At 31.7% G+C, this 23,691-nt stretch overlaps 1 protein-coding gene across 4 annotated transcripts in view; it reads left to right on the top strand.

Moving 5' to 3' along the window:
- Nucleotides 1–17,303: 17,303 nt before the first annotated feature.
- The window catches only part of LOC143249782 (uncharacterized), a 66,034-nt gene continuing 59,646 nt past the window's right edge, over nt 17,304–23,691 (top strand). For 3 of the 4 annotated variants that reach the window (XR_013027944.1, XR_013027945.1, XM_076500199.1), the window contains exon 1: nt 17,304–17,387. The gene's annotated coding sequence lies outside the window, so the exon portion shown is untranslated. Of the gene's footprint in view, nt 17,388–21,137; nt 21,192–23,691 lie in introns of those variants that run through there. The other variant, XM_076500200.1, reaches the window with a different exon arrangement.

Genomic DNA, 23,691 nt, shown 5'->3' on the forward strand with positions numbered 1-23,691 from the left:
GAGGAAGATGTGTGAAGCGGAACAATATTCTTATAACTATAATGTTTTGATTGGAGGTATTCCAGAGAAGCCTAATGAGAATTTGCAAGAAGTTGTTGAGAAGATTACAACTACTTTTGGGGTTGACTGTGCTCTACAGATATTGACACTGTTCATCGTATAGGAAAGAAAACAACTGAAAATAAGAGTCCGAGACAGATTGTTGTTAAGTTTTGTCGTAAGCAAATTAAATTTGATCTGCTTAAACTTAAGAAAACTAAATTTCGCTCTCTTAATACTAATGATATTAAGGTCTGTAATGAATCTTATCCAGTTTATGTTAACGAACATCTCTCCCCACATTATCGTGATATTTTTATGCAAGCAAAACGAAAACAGAAAGATCTTGGCTATAAATTTCTTTGGGTATCGAATGGTAATATTCTTATTAGGAAATCAGAAACTACTCAGCCCATTGTTTTACGTTGCTTGATTGATCTTAATAATTTATAAATACTGCAATGGCTGATGATTTTGATGATATTGTTGGTGTTACACCAACTTTGTCTTCTCTTTCTGATTTACCAAATGTTTTTTTCTGTTGGTCATTTAAATTTAATACATGTTAATATTCGAAGTCTTACTCAAAATTTTGACCAATTTCTTGTTTTTTTACAATCAAGCGTTGTTAAATTTCATATAATAGCTTTTTCTGAAACTTGGTTTGTTGAGGATGGATTTGTTTCCTTTTCGATTCCAGGTTACTCCTTTTATTCTTCATCTTCTGGTCTAAATAAGGCTAGTGGAGTGGCAGTTTTTGTTAAATTTGAGATACTGACTATGATAAAAGAAGTACAGTACATTAAGTCTGATGCTTTAATTTTATTTTGTATGATTCAAAATAAGAAATTTAATCTCTTTGTTGTTTATCGATCTCCTAGATTGCCTGTATTGAAATTTATTGATGAGCTTTCATTAGAATTGAATTTATACAAATATGATATTAATATACTTGTTGGTGATTTTAATATAGATGTTTTGGCATTTGATGATGTTTGTTATAAGAATGCATATTTTAAGTTTTTGTCTGAGAACAATCTTCGTATTATTATTTCTTCTCCTACACGGATAACCAATGTTACTAATTCTTGTATTGATCATTTTTTAATTAGTGGAAATACTGTTAAAAATTGTTATTCTTATATTGTTGAGAGTTTTTTGACCGATCATTTTCCAATTGTTTTATGTATAGACATTTTATCGGATCTAGAACATGTCTCAAATGTTCAAAAGATTAAGTTTAATGATTTGAGTTCTTGTTTGAAATTTTCAGATTGGTCCTGTGTTATGAATTGTTCTGATGTTAATGTTGCTTATGATAATTTTGCTGAAGTGTTAACTGATTGTATTCAAAGTTGTACTACTACTGTTTCTGTGTCACGAAAGTTTAGAAAAAATTAAGCCATGGATTACCAGTGAATTGGTTTTGTTAATGATTAAAAGAGATAAGTTAAAAAAGAAAGTACATCAATTTCCTGATGATATTTATCTAAAGATTAGATTTAAGTGTTTAAGGAATTATGTTGTTAGTTTGACCCGTAAGACTAAATGGACTTATTATCATAACCTGTTTAAGAATGCTAAAACTATTAAACAGAATTGGAATATTGTTAACTCTATTATTGATGTTAAAAAAAAAAAATAAGAAATTTTGTAATTTTGGTACTACTGATTTATTTGATTTGAATTATTTTTTTGTTAATGTTGCTAAATCTACTTGCTCCGATCCTAAATTTTGTTCTCAGGGCATGGCTCCTGCTCCTTCTTCTTCTTGTTACCTATATCCTGTTACTGTATCTGAAACTATGAATAATATTTTCTCCTTATCAAATTCAGCTTCTAATGGTGTAGATGGTGTTTCGGTTAAGATTTTGAAAGCTAATGCTAATCTTTTGCACCAATTTTGACTTTTTTAATTAATTTATCTTTTACTCAAGGAAGTTTCCTAATGCTTTAAAGTTATCATTGGTCATTCCTATTTATAAATCTGGTAATATTTCTGATTTTACGAATTATAGACCTATTTCCTTATTAATACATTTCTCTAAACTATTTGAAAATCTATGAAGATTAGAATTTTATCATTTCTTGATAGACATTCAGTTTTGTCTCCTTCTCAATTTGGCTTTCGGCCTGGGCTTGGAACGGAGGTTGCTGTTGCTAAACTTGTGGGAAGTATTACAGAAGCTTTGGATTCTGATCTTCATCCAATTGCTGTTTTTCTTGACTTAGCCAAAGCTTTTGATTCTGTTAATCATAAAATATTGTTAAATAAATTATCTTATTATGGTTTTAGAGGCATTGTTTTGATTGGTTTTTTCTTACTTTCACAATAGAAAGCAATCGGTTTGTATCCATAATAATTATAGTGATTGGCTTACAATTAATGTTGGAGTACCACAAGGTTCTGTTCTGGGCCCTTTATTATTTCTCATTTATATAAATGATATTCTTTACCAACAGTTTTTTGAGATATCCAAGCCTATGCCGATGATATTGCTGTTGTTTATAGTAAGCCAAATCTAATTAATGAAGCCATTATTTCTAGTGATCTTAATAAAATTAAAATTGGCTTTTCTGTAATGGCTTATCCTTAAATATATCTAAATCTTTTCTTCTTCAGTTTAACCTTTATGGTGTCATTCCAGCTTTTCCTTCTATTTTTTTATCATTCTAGTGATTGTTATACTTACCCTAATTGTAAGTGTCCCAAATTGACTCAAGTTTCCTCTGTTAAATATTTAGGAATTATTTTAGATCGAAAATTAAATTGGCAATTTCATATTAATTCTTTAGTTAATAAATTAAAATATAGTTCTATGCTAATTTTGAACTTAGTCATTGTGCTCCTTATCATATTTTGTTAAGTGTATATTATGCTCTCTTTCAATCTTTCTTACAATATTGTATTTCAATTTGGGGTGGTACATATAAGACTTTTTTAATTCCTATTCACAAGTTGCAAAAGTGTTTTCTCTCTTATTTTACTCATAGGCTTGATACCGATTTCAGTAAATTTAACTCCCTCTTTCATATGATAAACTTTATTTATATTTTTTAGCTTTATTTACATTGCATGTTTCTTTTAATAGGCCTTTTAAAGTCACTTCATATTTTACACGACTTCAATCTTTTTTTCCAATTAATGTACCCACACCACGTAAAACAGTTACACTTCATCAATATCTTTATTTGGCACCTCGTATTCATAATTTTATTCCTTATAGTATAAGATCTTCTATTAATCGTGTTAATCAAAAGAAATACTTAAAACAATGGATCTTAAATACTGATGATAATATTCTGGGAACTTTATATTGATTTTGTAAGTTTTGATTTTACTTTATTATGTGTTTAACCATCACAGGACGAGTTAACTCTTTGTTGATGGTTTTATATTGATATTTGATTTTTTGTGTCTAATTTATTGCTTAATAAATTTATTATTATTATTATTATTATTATTATTATTCGCAATGACGGCCGTGCAACTCACTACTGAGACCTCTTGCTGGGCATTTTCTACCCTGTTTAGGACTTCTTTTTGTTATGGTCTTAAACTTTTGACCAGATAGTATTTAGGCTAATTTCATAGTATTCACATTTTCCCTACTAAATGCTAAAAAAGCTTTTTGTTTTTATTTTCATCTTTCGAAGTTCCACTCATATAAGTGGTTGAGTCTGACATCACAAAATGCATATTTTTTCTTTATTTTCATTGGCCTCAAGATTTTGGCCAGCAGTGTATATAATCAGTAAGTAAACTGAAAACAAAACTACTAATTTTCAAGTATGTCTACTTAATTATAATACTTCCTTCTCATTTATCTTTAGCAGTGTGTTAATGATACCTTCAGTTTTCTCTTTCTCTCATGCTTACATAAAACGTTAAGTTTGGTCTCAAAGCAATACATGCTACGGGCGGGATACATTAAAGTTGTCAATATTCGCTCTTATTAAACATCAAATTTTGTGAGTCATGGTGTAAAGTTCATACGTCAGTTAGTATGAATGCAGATGTATTCGGTCATTAGTCATAACCATTCAACATACAAATGAATAAAAAGAGTTATGTTATGAACAAACTGTTTAATCACACTCAATACATGAGACGAGTTTATGATATAAATAAAACATTTATCATAATTTAGTCAAGTGTGTTTATGTTTTGGAGATTTTTCCATATGAGACAATCAATGAACGTTAGATACAACCACTTTCGTGAGTGTCCCACATTATTTGTTTATAAAAATTTGTATTATCTGTTAAAATATATCATTGGACACTCAGTATACCTAATTTATTATTGCATTGGATTCTTGGTAATCTGTAAGAAGGACATCATCTTTTTCAGTAGAGGATCCATATGGATCCATCAGGAAGATGGAGATGATGGATATAATCCATTCTAGAATGATGATTTTTGCCCAATCATTAACTTATAATTAAAACTCTTTTTCAGGATTGTTATATCTTGTGAAAAAGCATGCTACAAAAGCACGTGTATTATATCATTATGCACAACGAAAGAGCCAATAAACGTTAATCTCAGAATTCTATAACATAAAAATCTGTTTGTTAGCCAGTTAGGCTAATTTGAATCCTTAATGTATAATGAGCATAGAATCTTTTAGATGTAATGAACATTTTATAATGATAAACGCTATAAATTAAATATACAGTAATTAGGTACCAAAAGGAAATTTGAAAACAACCGGATCATAAAACGAGAACATTAAAAATTAGATTTCAAGATGTCTGATATTAAACGCGAACATTACAAAACGAAATATATAAATTTGATTATAATGTAAATGACTTGTGACAAATTCAACAATGTTTTCACATAACATTACACAAAAGAGCTACGATATTCATTCTAATATAACAATCAAGTCAATTATATACTCTATTCAGTGACGGATTTAAGGTTGTGTGGGCCCAGGGGCTAATAATTTTTGTACGCCCTACATTTTCTTTAATTTTACATAGAATAAAATTATCAATGGCCCCTAAATAGGATCATAGGCTCGAGTGCTGAGTCCCCTCTAGCTTATACCTAACTACTCCACTGACTCTATCTGAATCTTACAAACGTTTTCTCGGTAATATAGTGGTGAGTATCCCCGCGTTTCAGGCGGATGATGTGTATTTACTTACAGGCCCGGCATGGCCATGTAGTTAAGGCACTCAAATCGTAATTTGAGGGTTGCGGGTTCAAATCTCTGTAGCACCAGACATGCCCACTATTTGTTGGTAAAAGAGTAGCCCAAGAGTTGGCGGTGGGTAGTGATGACAAGCTGCCTTCCCTCTAATCTTACACTGCTAAATTAGAGATGGCTAGCACAGATATTCCTCGAGTAACTTTGCGCGAAATTCAAAACAAACCAATACAAACATTCGACTTTAGCTTCATTGTTGACAATAGAAGACAAACATAAATATAATTTACCATTACAACTTTAGTTTCAAATATACAAATGAATTAATTAATATGCTTAAATAAAACTTAAGTTAATAAATGTAAAACTTTTGTGCTTTAATATTTAAAAGTATAATTTACTGCCGTTTGGACTTATTGTTATGCAGAAATGCATTGCCCATGATGTCTCTATTTCCTGAAATGACCCCACTGACTCCCTACCGTGATGTGTGAGTCAAGAATCGACAATTAATTTTTGATGACGAGAAACTCATTTGAAGTAAAAATGTATGTCAAGACGGCTAGTATGGGTATTGAAACTTTGTTTTTAATATAAAGTAGAAAATAACGTTTCGACCTTCTATGATCAGGTAAGATGACCTAGGAAGGTTGAAACGTTGTTCTCTGCTTTATATCAATAGAAGTTTCAACACATTCCAGTCGTCTTGAGATACAAATCGACAATAAAGTTGCACTGACCTTTCCATAACACGGTAGTTGATTATCTCGGTTCGTTTTACGGTTGTTGTACATTCATTTATCGTTTCAAATCAAATAGGTTCTCGATAAAATAATAAAGCATTATTAATTTTAGAATGTGAATCGTAAGTTATGTCAAAATTATATCAACTTCCCCAACGATTTACTGTTTTGTATTTCGAAGTAAAAGTTCCACAGAAAATCATAATGTTTCAAAATGATAAGTGTTGATATTATATGAGGAAGTCTGAAATATTTAATTAAGTGAAGAAATATTTGTTCTCCAGTTGGTCGTTCGTTTAGTGCAGGCACAGGGTTTGAAACAGTCCTCTATATCTTTGTAAGATCATCTGGTGTGTGGATCTGTAAGAAACAACATCAAGTTGTACTACATTACAGTTAATGTAATATATTACTTGTGCAGACGATTAGATATTTTATATTAAAACAACACACTGTTTCGTTTCAGTAGATTGCAAGTATAAGTATATGAACGGAATTATATCTAGCGATTGAATATTAACACAAAAACCAGTATAACAAAACACATATGACGACATGTACCGTATGTTATAACACAACTGACTCGCGAGATGTTAACATCTGTTTTCACTTATCGTTACATAAATAAAGTACAGTGTCTATAATAAACAGGTAAAATATAAATTATATTTGAATCTTACAAAAATATTTAACTTTCACTTGAATTCTGTGATTATAAGAAAGGGATATATAAATAATATTGCTACGATTACAGCAAACATTATTCACTTCCTTGGGCTTTTAATACTCAGCCCCTTCGTCAGTGAGTTCATTCGCTAACATTAGCTTTGGTACGTAAAGCACCAATCACACTGAACTGTAATATATGTTACGATATTTGTAAAATATAGGTTATCGTGATATGTTTAGTTACAGAGAAAGTGTGTTTTGGAATTATACAGTAATTGTATAATAATTGTACAATAATTGTATAATTGTATACATATTGATTGTAATCAATTATACATTTGTCGTAAGATATTATGTTAGACTTGTTATATTTTTAACACTACATTCTTAATCTCGTTCATTAAAGATTTTCAAATATTAGAAGAATATGTAATAATATTATTGCAACTACACTATAATTATCACAATCATATCCAACAATGCGTTTTGCCGAAATCAGAGCTCTTCAAGCCGGCCTGAGGAAATAACTTAAAGTGTATTATTGTTAAAAATTATAATAACCCAAACATAGCTCTTATTTTCAACAGTTTCGTATGTCAAAAAGCTATAATTACCGTATGCTTTATTGGTTCTAGTGATTTGAATTGTCTCAACTGGTTGCTAAGTATTAGTAATCTAGCCAGTTATACTAGAAAACCGGGGATGTTTTAGTTAAATGAATGGAATTTAGTTCAAAAATAAGTTTTACATTTTAAAAACTACAAGCGTTACTATATATTTTAATTGGAATAAAAAATATCGATTTTTTTTTAACTAGACAGTTAAGGTAGGCATAAGAATTAAAACTGAGCTGTAATACTATATGTGTTGGTTAATGGTATAAGTAAAACGTAAAGCCAAAATTTATGATTAGTGAAATACGCGTTACATATGAAGAGTTTGAATGTTTTACTTATAAAATAATACGAAATAGTCATTTTTTCAAATTCATTCAGAACTCTACTTACCTAATCTCTTATAGGAGTAGCCTTGGAAGATCACTTAACTGTTTCCACAGCCGGGTCGCGAGTTCTTCGGGTCGTTATAAGTAAAGATAAATCCCACTAGTCGTTCGTAAAAGAGCATTCCAAGTGTTAGTGGTGGCTGGAGGTGACTAGCCGATTTCCTCCTAGTTCTTTACTACTAAATTAGGGACATTCAAACCAAACTTAACTGTTCTAATTAAATACACAGCACTGTCTTTAAATTTTATAATTCTTGTGTATTCGAATACAAAAGATCACAACCAAAAAATGTTGGGACGCAAAGCACTAGTTTTTCCACAATATTTTTATTTTAACAATATTTAATTCGTAGCATAAATCAACGAATGTATACTTTAAAACAAATATTATGTCAGAAAAACCTTTAATATTATATATTAAGACAAGTATATGGGAGTGTTGAAATAAGGCAGGGGTTCCCAACCTTTTGGCACTCGCGACCACTTACCTAAAAGTTTGAAACCCATGTGACCCCCTACTTAGGGCTTACTATCAGCAGCTTAATTTTTCTTTTATTTTCTGTGAAGGAGAGGGAAAGAAACATCTAAAAAGAATATTTAAAAATTCTGTAATTATTTATTAGCAAATTAAATCACATTGGTCCATCCTGAATTCACAAAAAGAACATATATTTCTTAAAATAATATTAACATAGATTTGAACAGCAATCCAACCCAGCTAGTGAGATGCCTGATGTTGCATTTCAGCAGCAAGCTTTGAAATTCGTGGCCGAGCGTTTGTTAGAGCCAGTCTCATGTCATCTCCAACATCCAATCTGTTCCTATTCTTTGTTTTTATATTGACAAGAGTGGAAAATCCTGCCTCACACAAGTAGGTAGAAGCAAATGGAACAAGGACACGTAAAGCTATCATGCTGACTTTGGAGTATAACTGATACATAGCGCACCAGAACTGAGTCACGGATTTCACCTTGAAGAGATCACGAGCTGAAGAGTCGTTCCTCAGATCCAGAAATTCATCTTGGATATCATCTTGAATGCTGGATACATCAAGTTCAGTACAAAATGGGTTCCTTACCAGGGCCTCCTGTTCCTCTGATAGCTCAGGGAAGTAACGCTCGACTTCCTTTTCTAGAGACTGAAAATGTTCGGTAATCTCATCCTTGAGGAACTGATCCAGTTGGATCTGAGACTCATCCGTCACTCCACAAAGTTTTTCAAACATAGCGATGTTTCCAAGATTGGTTTTCCGACGCTAGTTCTGCAGTTTGGAAACAAAGGCCCGAAAACTATCTTGAAAAAGGAGAACATGTGTTTCCCTTCCTTGAAGCTTCAAATTGAGCTTGTTCAGCTGGTCAAAAATGTCGGCTAGGTACGCAACCCTTTTATTCCATGCTTCATCTTTGAAGTGAGCTACAAGATCTTTCCTTTCTTGAGTCTCCAGGAATAGCTTTATTTCATCTTTCATTTCAAAGACACGATTAATAACGTTTCATTTCGACAACCAACGTACTGCTGTGTAGAAGAGAAGGACTTCTATGCATTCATGTCTTTGCATAGTTCTTTGAATAGGCGAGTGTTGAGTGCTTGAGTCTTCACATAATTTTCAATTTTGATTACAGATTCAAGCACTTCCTGCAGAGAGACAGGGAGAGTCTTACTGGCGAGAGCATATCGGTGAATCGTGCAGTGGATACCCTTTGCTTGAGGTGCTAGCTTCTTCACTCTCGACTGGAATCCTGATTTCGATCCCAGCATAGCCAGTGCTCCATCCGTACAAACCCCACACACGTTTTCCCATTGAAGATCTTCGTTTTGAAAAAAAGTTGAAACTTTTTCCATGACATCATCAGCTTTTGTTGTGGTTTCAAGTGCACTGCAGAATAAGAATTCGTCTTTGATGTCACCTGAATTAATGTATCTCACGAAGACAAGCAACTGAGAACATGAACTTACATCTGTTGACTCGTCGAGCTGAAAGGAGAACAAAGGGGAACCCTTGATTTCAGTCAAAACCTGTTCTTTCACATCCATAGACATTTTAGAAATGTGTTTCTGTATAGTATTATTTGACAGGGATACTTGCTGCATCTTCTTTGCACTGGCTTCTCCAAGAATAAGATTTACTGCTTTCATCATGCAGGGTTTAAGAAGTGTTTCTCCAATCGTGTGAGGCTTTTTTTGTTTAGCAATTTCGAATGCAATCTCATATGAAGCTTCCACTACGGCTGCACTCTGCTGCTGAAACGACTCACTTCTATCGATTCTTTGGCTTTTAAGACACCGTTCATGCCGTTTGAAGAAATCCAAACCCTTCTTTGCGTGTTCTGGATGTTTCGTCTGGAGATGACGCTTGAGTTTTGATGGTTTCATTGACTCTGCACTCAGGACAGCATGGCACAAAACACACTGTGGTTTCTCGATGCCGTCGTTGGCGAGCACAGTGGTGAAGCCAATGTTGAGGTAGCATTCTGAGTATCTGCGCCGTTTAGCCATGAACACAACTCACCTCTACTGCTTACTTATCTCCTTGTTAAAATAAAATAAAAATGTTGAATAATGAACGCTTTGGCAACTGTAGATCTTACACTGTCTACTTGTGGGGGGTGCAGGTAGAGTAATGATGGGGTAAGTATTGGGAGGGAAGGGAGCGTGGCCAGTCGCGCGATTCGTCATCCACCAATCAGCAACGGACATGTGACTCACGTGTCGACAGCGAACACACACACACTTAATCACAGCTAAACAGACACACAAGCATATGCGCGTGCACTCGCATGCTCGCTACTCACTAGTACACACATACATACAGTTGCAGATACATACACGTTCACACAGGCACATCCACTCACAGGCACGCATACATACACCCATAATATCACCTAATGACATTGAACTAACGTAGCACACGTTTTGCTTTGCATTGAAACAAAAAAAAAATGTAAGGGCATGAAAATGTAATTGATGAAATAAAATTAATGTTATCCCAAGCTACTTCTAACAAGACTACGCGACTCCCCTGCCAAGGCTTCGCGACCCACCGGTTGGGAACCCCTGAGCTAAGAATTCTTCTACAATTTGTGTGTAACTTCTTGGCGATAAAGTCGAAAAATAAACGAACAGCAAGCACCCCACATGTTTCTAAAATAATATATACATTCAAAACAAGTTACACGTATATACAAAAATAATTTACACTGTAGAAATGGTAGTTGTATCTTAAAGGTTATACAGTTCTATTCTTCTTATCAAAAATCCACTTCAGCCAATTCATTTGTTTCAAAATTCAGTTGATAAGCCAAACTATTTTTCTCTATTTTCTATCATTATAGTGTGTATGTAAAGTATACTTACGTTGTCGTCGAGTTACTACAGTTGGATCTTGAACTCCAAGAAAATCGTCTACTTTTTCGAGCTCGCAGTAATCGTCCACCATCCGTTAACGTTCACTTAGGTGGGTTCATTTTATTTTGAACAGCCTTTGATAAGACAACGTATTCTCCTTACCTCTTTCAAAATTCTTAATATCACTGTAACGTTTCAACTGTTAGACCTTTCACTCCCACGACGGTTAGCTTTTCTCTGACCAATATTTTCTTTTGCATGACTTTAGTTTTTCTCTAAGTTTACGCTCGTCTGGTCGCCGTTGTTTGCACGTCTATCACTTAAACCTTCGAGGAATCTCTTTAGCCTCGATATCAATGGATTGCACATAACAATCAATAGCTTCGACATCAATGAATTACAAACACAAAATAAACCAATTAACGATAACATTTATACTAAACAATCTTTTATATCTGATACAGATGGGCCTGGCATGGCCAAGCGCGTAAGGCGTGTGACTCATAATCCGAGGGTCGCGGGTTCGCGCTCGCGTCGCGCTAAACATACTCGCCCTCCCAGCCGTGGGGGCGTTATAATGTGACGGTCAATCCCACTATTCGTTGGTAAAAAAGTAGCCCATCAGTTGGCGGTGGGTGGTGATGACTAGCTGCCTTCCATCTAGTCTTACACTACTAAATTAGGGACGGCTAGCACAGATAGCCCTCGAGTAGCTTTGTGCGAAATTCCAAAACAAACAAACTGATACAGATAATTAAAAAAAAAAGCTTACTGGAAAGAAGTAATGGGTTCAAGCCCCAGTTTTGTAGTTTCTTTTTACTTATCGGCTTTTAAAATTACAGTAATGTACATAGAAAAGAACAGTAATACATCAACGAAGTCCAAAAACATTAATAAAGCATAAAAATTGTAATGATAAGATTACAAAAAACAAAGATAGAACGTAAAATTTGGGGAACAAATTTTAATGCAAAGATTAAGCCAGCTACACTTCTTTATGCATCCACTCAAAAGTTCCAACTCAAAGTGCTAATTAATATTAAATATAGAAAAGGATAATCTATTTAATCTACAATTAGTACCATTACTGCTGTACCATATATGACTGTAAATCCTCTCTGGACTATTCCAACCATGACACTACCAAACAAAATTCAAGATTTTTGCTTTATTATGATGGGCAGACTTAAAGGGAGACATATCAGGCTCATTTCGATATAATATCCCAAGTGAACGGGCAGAATAGTGAATATCAAGCCACTCATCTTACTGTCCATTTACAAGTTTCAATTACATAAATTAACCAACCATCTGAGGACCAAAACACTGACCAAACTAATTCATCCCACAGGGTAAGAATGATATACCAGAAATGAATATTCAGTGCGAGTTTCTCAAACAGGATACGGAAGAAAGGAGAGGCCTTAGTCAAACTAAATTTGTCGAATTATTTCACCTAGATGTGCCTTAAGAAATGATGAATTTGTTGGTTTGTGACCAATTTATAAATACGATAAGGAACGAAAATGTGAGAATAAAGTTGAAAAAGTGGGTGTACATCTGTAAAGGAAGGTGTACAATATATGGTAAAAGCTGTTTACATTAACGGCGCAGATAAAGGATTAGAGACACCATATAGTAGTTAGGGAACCATCAGGTTAAGTGATATTCCGCATTTTCTTCCCCAAACGATAGTCTAAAAGAACTGAAAGGAAGAGCCAGACAGTTAATTACGTGGAATAGGGGAAGTAAATCACAAAATAAGAGTTTTGAGTTTTATTTGAAAGGATATATAACAAGGAATGACAGATCAAAAGCATATAAAGGATAAAACTACGTTCAAAGGATGCCAGAAAAGGATATCTCCACCATGTTAGAAAAACAAGTAGGTTCGAAATATTAAGATAACATAAAGTTAACATACCCTGTAATATTAGCGCTTTCCAATGGCAGACTTTTCTTTTTTCAGGAACAACAAACTAGGAACCTAGTTAAACTCCAAAGAAGAAAAATTCACCTTCTGAAAGTGATCGTGTTAGAGGATATTGTATTTCCATGAGAAATGGGCAGCTGTTATAAATGTGTGAAATATTACCATCACACTTGAGACTGGGAGAAATCAACAGCTGTCAGAACCTTTAAAATATAATACCCAGAGTTTGAGTCAATAAGTCAAACAAGGTCAAAGTAATACCGAAAATTAAAAACAATATATACATGTAAGAAAGTAGGAATTAGCTGATATTACGAGGGAAATATGAACTGAAAATATTCAATCTCTCCCAGATCAGATGAGAAGTTCATTATTTAAAGAAATCAGTTCGTGAATCAATAGGTTTACTGATAGAAAGCTGTGAATTTATGTTGATCGACACTAGTACTACAGCTGGAAATATTCGACTTGGTTTGGTAATGAATGGAAGGGAGTTTTCTACAAGGAAAAAAAATAGACTGATTGGCGTGGAGAGTTGCAAAAGGGAAATTGGAAGCAGTCTTTATTGTATGAAACTTCTCTACACTTCAGGATGTATGAAAAATTAACATCAAAGAAGAGTATGTATTCGAAACTAACCTTATGGAAAAAATGGATAAGAGGTCAGGATAGCTTCAAATAACTTCACAGTCTATAACCAAAAAATCCTCTGTATGTTATTGTTATTACTATAGCAGAGGTTGAACTGCTATTAACAACAAAGAGAATGGTCATTGTACTACCAAAAAAATGAAATTCTCATACCAGGAGTTATTAACAAAAAAGCTACATTTAGTGACTGGGATGTCGTGGAACCAAACACTCCATCATGCTACAAGAGAAGGATCGTAGGAATATCTCTTATGGATCTGAAGAATAAAGATGTCATGCATGACTTTAAACCGGAAAAGACTTAATTTAGTTAGTGATAACATGAAAAGTTACTACGATGTTAATGTTGAAGTAACACAATACGGCTAAGCAATTCTTATCACAAGAAAAGACAAAGTCCAAAGTTAAGTAAGTATGTATTCTACTGAAAAAAATTCAGTTATCAGTTACATGATTTACAGAATCCAGAAGAACAAGTTGTCTCAGCTAAAAGTAATCTATCATGACCGTATTTAATTGTTTCTTTGTTTTGAATTTTGCGCAAAGTTACAGGAAGGCTATTTGCGCTAGACATTCCTAATTTAACAGTGTAATTTGTGATGAGGAGAAAACCACTTGAAGTAGAAATGTGTTCTCATGACAGCTGATATGGGTGTTAGCACTTTAATTAAAATAAAGTACAGAACAACTTTTCAAATTTCTTAAAAGTCTGGACCGCAAATGGAGACATAATTGGCCTGGGTCATCATGACCAATCACTGTTGATTTCCCATGAGGATAAAAAAATTATTTAATTATGTAATTAAAACAGTCTTTATTAGTTTTTGTGTCACAAAATTTCATTCGTTAATTGAACTGTGTGTTATCACCTCACCCTAATAAGCGCTGAGAAAATTAACTTCAGAAGGGCCATAGAATGTGTACCAATACCTTTTGTAATGGGAATAAAACGTTCATGTATATTAAATACAAATCGCTAGGAAATTAATGGAGTATTTTTGCCACCATTATTCCATTCTAACTGGTTTGATTGTGTGTGCTTGATAATTACAGATGATCTAAGTGCTACTTCCCAATGATGCATCACTTTTACAACGTTAACAGATGGTATATGAAGGTCCCATAATTTTTAGTTGGAAACAATCCAGTGGGGTATTTGGAAGATGTATCAGGTTACATTAGAGATTCAAAACAGTCTTGGTATGACATGTGTTTCGTAATGTTTTATGACAGCTCACCCAGCAATGTATTTTAAAATACCTTCTGCAAAGGAACTAAGTATTACGGCATTACTACTACTGTATGATCACACAGAGCATTTTCAAAAGTAAATTCGGGTGTAATATCATTACAAGTTGTCACATTAAAAATTAGTGTTGTCTCTTTAGGAACGCATTTTGCTCCTACAAATCTGGAAAGTGTAACACCAGTGTGATTTAAAAGTGACCAGTATCTGGCAAACTCATCTAATGAGTTGTTAATTCAATCCACAGATCTACGAATCACAGAAAAGAACAATTCCAAATAAGCTTGTTTCTTATTGGTCCTTGTTTCTAGATAAAAATTGATAGAATTGCATCTTTCTGAAGTCACCATAACTTTCCATGACGTGAAATTATGATGTAATCTTCATAAAATACGAAGAACATATAACTTCATATTTAGAAGATATCCATAGTTTCTCAGGCTGGGTCAACTCGATAAACAGCTCTCACCTAAATGACCCTTAATTTCTCATTTGGTGGAAAGCTAAAAACAAATGATTCCGCATAAATTATGACCGTTAACAGAATTTGATTTAAGTAAAGCAATATTTGAAACATAACAATAATGTAACTACTAAACGCTGAAATGTAAGTATCAAAATACCAGATATCAAGGCTAAGTAGGATAAACATGGTTCTACTTCCATTGATCATTACACTATGATAAAAGACTGCGTTAAACTGTACGCTGAATGAAAGGTGGTCACATGATTAATGATCATATCCTTACTAATCATGGAAGATATGTTCCTAAGCAATTTCTAAATTGTATTTGGTTTATTGAGGTATGGCAGAAGACGAAGGTTAACAGATGTATGTATCATCATGTAATAGTGTATTATACATTGATGATCGGTTCTTCTGAGATTATTCGGTAAGATTATTACATATATTACATTTATGAAAGCTGAAGTTACAACTTCCCAGTAGAAACACAGATATAAGTATCTTTCACAGCTAAGCCAGAGATACTTTTTTTTTTTGGCCAACTATCATTCAAGTTCAGATGAAGATACTTAGTTTTCATTCAGTTATTTCAGGAATATTATAAAACAAAATTCAGTGTTAAAGAAATACTTCGTGAGCACAAGTCACCTCTGGTACGGCGATAAGCATACGGATTTATAGCGCTGAAATTTAGGGCTAGATTCCCCGCGGTAGACACAACAGATAGTACAATGTGACTTTGCTTTAAAAGAAACAAACAAACAACCTCTGACCATCATTTATCACAATTATCCAAGTAATTTTAAACACTATCATTATCACTGTGTATTAAGTTAAATGCACGTGTCATTGTGTTCAATAATCTTTCTACAGAAACGACTGTACGCTGTAGCAAATAAACTAGTTCATTGTCATTATGTGGAGTAGAATTGGCATAATCCGAAAGAACCAGCTCAATGATAGAACACGTTATAATAATATGAAAAAAACGAATAATGGTATATAGTTTTCAGATTGTTTTAATGCATAGCTAGAGAGAAACATTGTGTTAAAATAATTATTGTTTGCACTCTAAACATATTTGTTTTATATTATAATTTTGTTAGAATGGTATTATACATGTAATAAAATGAGCTTAGTTTAATTAGCAAGTGTTTGATCTAACCAGTCATTTACATTAACTAACATTATAACAAATTTATTGATTCAATAATTAATATTAAAAAAATAGGAAACAATCAAAGAATAGAGGTTGATAGTCTATTCAATTGGGCCTGGCATGGCCAGGTGTGTTCAGGCGTTCGACTCGCAATCTGAGGGTCGCGTGTTCGAATCACCGTCGCACCAAACATGCTCGCGCTTTAAGCCGTGGGGGGCGTTATAATGTTACAATCAATCCCACTATTCGTTGGTAAAAGAGTAGCCCAAGAGTTAGCGGTGGGTGATGATGATGACTAGCTGCCTTCCCTCTAGTCTTACACTGCTAAATTAAGGATGGCTAGTGCAGATAGCCCTCGTGTAGCTTTGCGCGAAATTTAAAAAACAAACAAACAAGTCTATTCAATTTAGTTTTATAATAAGAGTTGTTTGTTCAATCTTTAGCAAAACGTTATCCATGCTTTACTTATCATGAGACTCCCAGTGGTACAAAGGTAAGTCACTAGGCCTACAACGCTAAAAAATCGGGTTTTGATACCTGTAGTTGATAGAGCACAAATAGTTTAGTTTTAGGTTTTGTCTTAAATAAAATATATACCAAGAGTATAGAACTTCGGAATTTAGTGATGAAAACTCTAAGACTTCCCGCTGAGCATCGAAAGGGGGAATTTTAAAATTAATCAATATGTTTGTTAAGGTATCTCTTTTACGATTATATCGTTTATAATTCTGTTTTGAAAAATTCAAATTAAGTTTTATCAGTATATTTATAAAAAAACAGATAAATGCGTTGAATAGTAAACATTTATAATTAAATATTACTGAAATGCTAACAAAAGCTGTACTGCGCTAAAATTTATATATAATGTAAAGTACTTATAATTTAACGGTCCCTAGTTTAAGATATGTCATTATGGATGGTAGCTTGTGATGCTTATTTGTTTTGTCTTGAGGACGAAGAACTTTTATCAGGTTTGCTGTTGTTTTGTAAATTTTTGCTATTATTTATTGTTAAGAATTTAGTTATTTCTCGTTTTTTGTTTATATTATAATTCATTAGTTATAGGAAAATTATTTTATGTTGTGTATTTTTACAAGAACAAGTGTATAGAAGATTGACACTGACATTTACTTTCAGCAGAGTAGCCTAACTTTAAACAAATGACCTTCCTAAACAAGGTTTAAACTAGTTAAGCTCTTGAAATGGATTCGAGGGTAGTTATAGGATTAACTGATGACTTTGATTGGGATTTGAATTTGGTTTGTTTTTTTAAATATATGTTGTTGGGAAATCATAGGAGTTTTAACGTGTTGTGTTTTTTATTTTAAACATTAATGCTGTATTATCAGTTTACCTTTCTGTTACATATTAGTACTACAACGAGTGTTACTATTGCTGTTAGGTTTGGAGGAGAAATTTTAATGATAAATACATCGATTGTCTTAGTTTTTTTATTATTTCTTTGCAGAAATAATACATTGTTGCTATATAAATAATCATTCCATGGTAGTAATAGTAATTAATTCCTACTGCTAAGGGGTTTAGTGTTTTTTCCTTCTACTATTATTAATTTAGAACTTAATTTAAACATAAAGAAAATGAACCATGAAAATTAAAATAATAGTTGTTTACTTCAAAATTTACATAAAATTCATGTAATAGAGTATGAAATATTTATTATTCAAACACAGAACACCAGACTGAAATCATACTATTTGTTTATTAGTTAAAAACAACTTTGAGACACTTTACTACTACAGCATAGGAAAGGTTATTGTTAGTATTATATAAATAAAAAATAACTTGAAACTTTTTTTATAATTTATTTTTGTAACAAAAAAAAACATTTAATAGGCTTATAGCATTGATTGTTGGTTCTGTGTTGATAGAAGATGGTTATAATTGTATAAAATATGTTAATAAAAGACATTAGTCTGTAATAAAATGTATTATGGTTTATTTATTTTAAAATAAACTTTTGTTTATTTATTGACCATGATTTCAAAGGATCACTTCAAATTGTGTGATAGTTTTATTTTACTGTGCAAAGCATTTAATCAAATATCCAAAATGTAAATACAAAATATTATAGATTAATCTTGTGGCATTTAAAAACTGTAAGACAATGTTTTTCATGTACTTGATCAAGCTAAAAAAAGTTAATACCTTGCTTCACATTTCCTTTGTCACTTTTGTAATAAATGATATAATTTCCAGTTAATATTGGAAATTGTAAGGAATAGAGAAAAATGTAATTACTGCTCCATTATTATTGATAAATATGTGTACCATAAAGAATACATTTTAATACATTTACTAAAATTTTTTCTGAATATGCTGTGTTGTATTCTATTTTAATTTTTCAGAGATAATAAAAAATGTTAAGGATTGAATAATTAAGCCTGTTAATAAAAGTTTAGGTGAAACTGGGAAGTGGGCAGGTGCCAAAAGGTTAGAAGCTAGCTAATGCTGCACCTATTTTTAAGCAAAGTGATAAGCATTATCCAAATAATTGTAGCTAATTCATCCTACTTTATGGTGGTAAAAGTTTTGGGGAAACTGATCAAAAATGCTTTGCAAAGCTAGCTAACACAGTTCACAATTTTTTGGACAACCAGTATAGTTTTACATGGGGAAAATCTGTTCCAATGAATCTGTTTACCTTCTTCAAAGATAACACTGCTTTCAATGACAAGTATAAAGGTTTTCAAAGGTAAAGAAAATTAGTTCTGTAGATATAATAGATATGTTAGCTCAGTAGATGAAGTGTTGGTTAGAGTAGAGGAGGTATACAATTATAGTAAAGGAAAGTCAGTTAAACTGGTTTGTAGTTATAAGTAGAATAGGTTAGAGTCCAATACTGAGAACCTTATTCTTTTTTATATATATTAATGCTACTGATAATGAAATAGCCAATAAGTTTATCAGTTTGCTGATTACAATAAAGTTTGGCATAATTGGCTGTGAAGAAAATGTTTCTCAAAGTAACTTGAGTTATTTGACAGTATGTCTAATAAATGGCAGATGGCATATAATTATGCTAATTGCAAGGTAAAGCATTTAATATATCCTTACTTGAACTATAATTACTGCCTTGATGGTAATAAACTCTAATATTATGGAAGAAATGGATTTTTGTATTGTGGTTGATCAGTCTCTTAAATTTTTTAGACATTGTGTTGTTGCAAGTAAGAAAAAAATAGGATTTTGAGTTGTTTCTACAAGTGTTAAATACAAGTAAAAGTAGATTATCCTTCCATAGGTTTTTGTTAGAATACAATTAGAATATTGTGTTCATTCTTGGGGTCCTTTAAGAAGAACATTGTGTTGGTGGAAAAAATAGAGTTCAAAGGAAGGCTATTAGTGTGTCTCTTGAGATGGAGGGGTTGTAATATAAGGACAACAAAATTCTAAATTTTTTCTTGAATACAAGAAGAGTTTGAAGATATTATTTATTTTCAAACTTATATAAAAAAAAAAGGATTGATGAAACATTTTTTTATGCTGGACTTAAAGGACATAAGCTATGGCATAAATTATATTCAAATTAGAAAGTTTTATTTTTCAGATAGGCAGGTCAGCCTTTGGAATAGGTTGCCTTTAGATATAGTAGAAATAACAGGATTGATAGAGTTTAAGAGAAGGTGTGATGAATAATTGAGCAGTCAAAGCTGGTTATAGGAAGATAGATGTTTGATGAAACACAAGACAGCCATGATGGACCAAGGAGCCTCAAATGTTATGTCAACTACTTCTGTATGGGGTTGGTTGACATGACTGATTTTACAACAACAAAGTAACTCAGTATCTTCATAACTTTTAATTATATATTTTAATCTTTACAAAATGAGGTAACCTTTCAGTAAACATAACTCTTTTTTTTTAACTAAAGATAGAATCAGTATTGACTGGTTTGAATACAATGTAATATTTATGTTAAGATTAAAAATACTTTAATCTGAAAATTTCCAAATTTCATTTGCATAACTTCGGATCTCCTAAATAAGTATCAAAGTGAAACTGTATTTTATCTACCTTAACACTACTTGTATTTGGTCAGTTTAAATAACCTTGCAACTGTAAAGTATTTTAATTACATAGAGCAATTTAACCTTATCTGGCTTAACTTTGTAATTTTTATGTCATTACTTTCTTAACAATTAATGAAAAATATACATGCAAAACAAGCATTATAATGCTTACTTTTAAACTTTTTTTTCTGTTTGCCAATTATATTTAAACCTATTTTTATTAATGAGGGTACTTGTACACTAAATTATGTATTTATATGATGCACCTAAGAACACAGAATAACATTCAGAAAGCCAACAATGTCCTATAACTGTTATAATTTAATTAGCTTTCTAAATGAGACAAAATGGTTTAAAATCTCTTAGCTGCTTGAGTTGAGCATTGTGATATAAATTTTCAAAAAATGGAAATGAAAGTACTCTATGCTGAAAACATTCTAACATTATACATCATTTGATAAATTAAAACTTTGCCTGTCTACTTACAGATTATAAATGATATAGTATAAAACATCGGAGAGAATTATTGACAATTTGGTATAGAAAGGATGTGATACGTGGGTGTAGCAAGTGGATGTAACTTTCTTGTTTAGTACTCCATAAATAAAAAAGATGAAGGCTATAAAAATTAAATTGTCTTAGTAATATTTGTATTATACTTAGGAATACAAGTTAAATTCTCTGCTTTAGAGAGAAGTGGTAAATATAGAAGACCTCGAGAATAAATGTCAATTTTCATACTAGGTAAGAGTGAGTATTTTTTAAATATTTCCTGATAAAATTACAAACTAGAAGCTTAGATAATGCTAACATTTGATTTATTAACTACATTTTGATGTTAAATTTATTTATGAATCTTGATAATAAATTAATTTAGGTTTTGAATGTAACGGAAAAGGACTTGTTGTGGGCTCTTTGACCTACCTGTTATGAAAAGGTTGAATGTATTTAAGAAAATTTTAAGTTTGATAATTTTATATGACTATCTTTCATCTCCTATGAATATTAATTCCAAAACCCTGTTGTGAAGGGTCACAGGTCAAAGGCTATGTCATTGTATTTGTTGGCTTGCATTCAAACCTTTTTGAACTACTGTTTTATAAATTTACATCAGTAAGTTTGGAAACATTGTAGATTACAGTTTAAATTTTTATATTGTACGAGTCATTTTCTTAATTTAAAAGTAAATATTAAAATAACGCACATAAATATAGATTTTAGTGAGTCACGTGGTATATTAATGCAGCACTGTTTAAAATTAGATCTTTGTGATATCAAAATATTAAGTCTGTGATTTTCTACAAATTGGGAACTTAAATTACTGATACTAACAAACTAGAATATAAAATAAGAACCTCGTATCTTTTTATGTTGCTCAGATACGACTTATGTACTGATTCAACCATAGTGGCCATGTTTAACTCTTTCTGTTTTTTGAAATGGTTCCTTATATACTCTTACTACATTTTATGACATGAATAACCAATCAACAACTTTGATTATCCCCAGAGTGTTTTTTCTCAGTCATTTCAATTTGTGAAATTTCCATATTCTTTTGATACAAGTTTTCAAAGAAGTAGGTTGTTTCTTTAGTCTGCTTGAAGTTTCATATTTTGTAAAAATTAAATACATCTTAGTTACTAAGTTTAATAAATTATAGTGGAATTCTGTGGCATCAATATAGTAATTTATGATGTTTTGGTTATTCAACTGTAAATAGAAAACCTACAAAAATTTTATCTTCCATGTGAAAAATTTTAAAAGGCTTAGCAACTTGTGTCCAGCAACAACCAAGTACAAAGATCATAGTGAGAAGAGATAATTGTTTGCTTTACATCTTAATTTATTGTTCTGTAATATAAGAAAAACAATAATTTATTTCTAAATAGTAATAATATATGTACATATATATAATATATAATAATTGAAATGTGACTATATATTACAAAATACTAGTCACCTAAAACACAGCCAAGACAGGAAAAACTAAAGGTCAGATTTATGTTACTGGATGCATAACAGGAGTCCATGTGCACCTCATTAGTATAGGCATGACTGGAAAGTTAGTATAATAAAAATTAATATGTACTTAAGCTGCTTAGACTAAGCATTTGTATTTTCATATTATAATATGTAGACATTCTGGCATGAAAAAAGCATAACTTATATTTATTTCATAATTTTTCTATGATGGTTACAAGGTTGTTTATGTGACAGACCTCACATAGTTCATAGTATAGACAATAACATAAAGTACAAAGCTTTACTGAAAATAAATTTTTGAAATGTATTTAAGAGGTTGTAGAGATTTCTGAAACAAAGAATAGTTTTTTAATCATAACATGAAATCACTTTGTACTCAGACTAGTAACGAAACAGTTTTTCACAAACAAATCTTTAGTACAAATATTTCTTTAAAAAATCTGATTTTCTGTATACAAAATACTTTTAGTCTTTACAAAAATTGTTTATGAAATTGTGGTAAGATATTCCTACTATATTATAGATAAAAGTGTAAATAGTTAATGTGCAAATTTGTAGACAAACTCGTAAATTATCCTGAGCTCGTAGCAAAAGGGGTTAACGTATTTGATCAGCATGCTTGTTTTATATATCTCAAGTGCTTGTAATCAGTAGTAGGACAAAGAAAATGATTTATCACAGAACTGTTGAATGTGTGATTTTTTTAACATGATGAAGTGATAATGTAAATGGTGGTGGTAATGGACTCTAAAACAGAGAATCTGATGTCTGTGAAGAATAACTAAACTTATCTCATGTTTTAGTGAGATTTAGTTCACATTTTGTTCATCTCTTGTCTGTAGTCATAATATTTCAGCTTTTATGTGAATGCCCTCAGTTCTGGTTGTCTGTCTACAAAGTTTATTTTTCATTTGATTATTTTAACATTACAAGAGCAGATACTATGGTAGGTTAAAAGAATATTTTACTTGTATAACGTTTTTAACATGTAATCTTTTTCACTCACTGTTGCAATCAATTTTGTACTGTTAATGTGTATTAGGTGGAAGGAACTTCTAAACATGTGATTTGTTTTTAAAAATTTACATGAGGTAATAACCATTTTAGGTTTTGACATAAGTTTGAAATAATTTAGTGTTAAACTAAATATACATGTAAGGTTTCTGTTGTGTAAAAATAGTGTCACACACGTGATTGGAGAACTTCTATAATGGGTAGGGAATGATTAATAGACTTTCCATGAGAACAACACTATACAACA

Source organism: Tachypleus tridentatus, chromosome 4, assembly GCF_004210375.1.
Source record: "Tachypleus tridentatus isolate NWPU-2018 chromosome 4, ASM421037v1, whole genome shotgun sequence".
In the NCBI taxonomy this organism is placed as follows: Eukaryota; Metazoa; Arthropoda; class Merostomata; order Xiphosura; family Limulidae; genus Tachypleus; species Tachypleus tridentatus.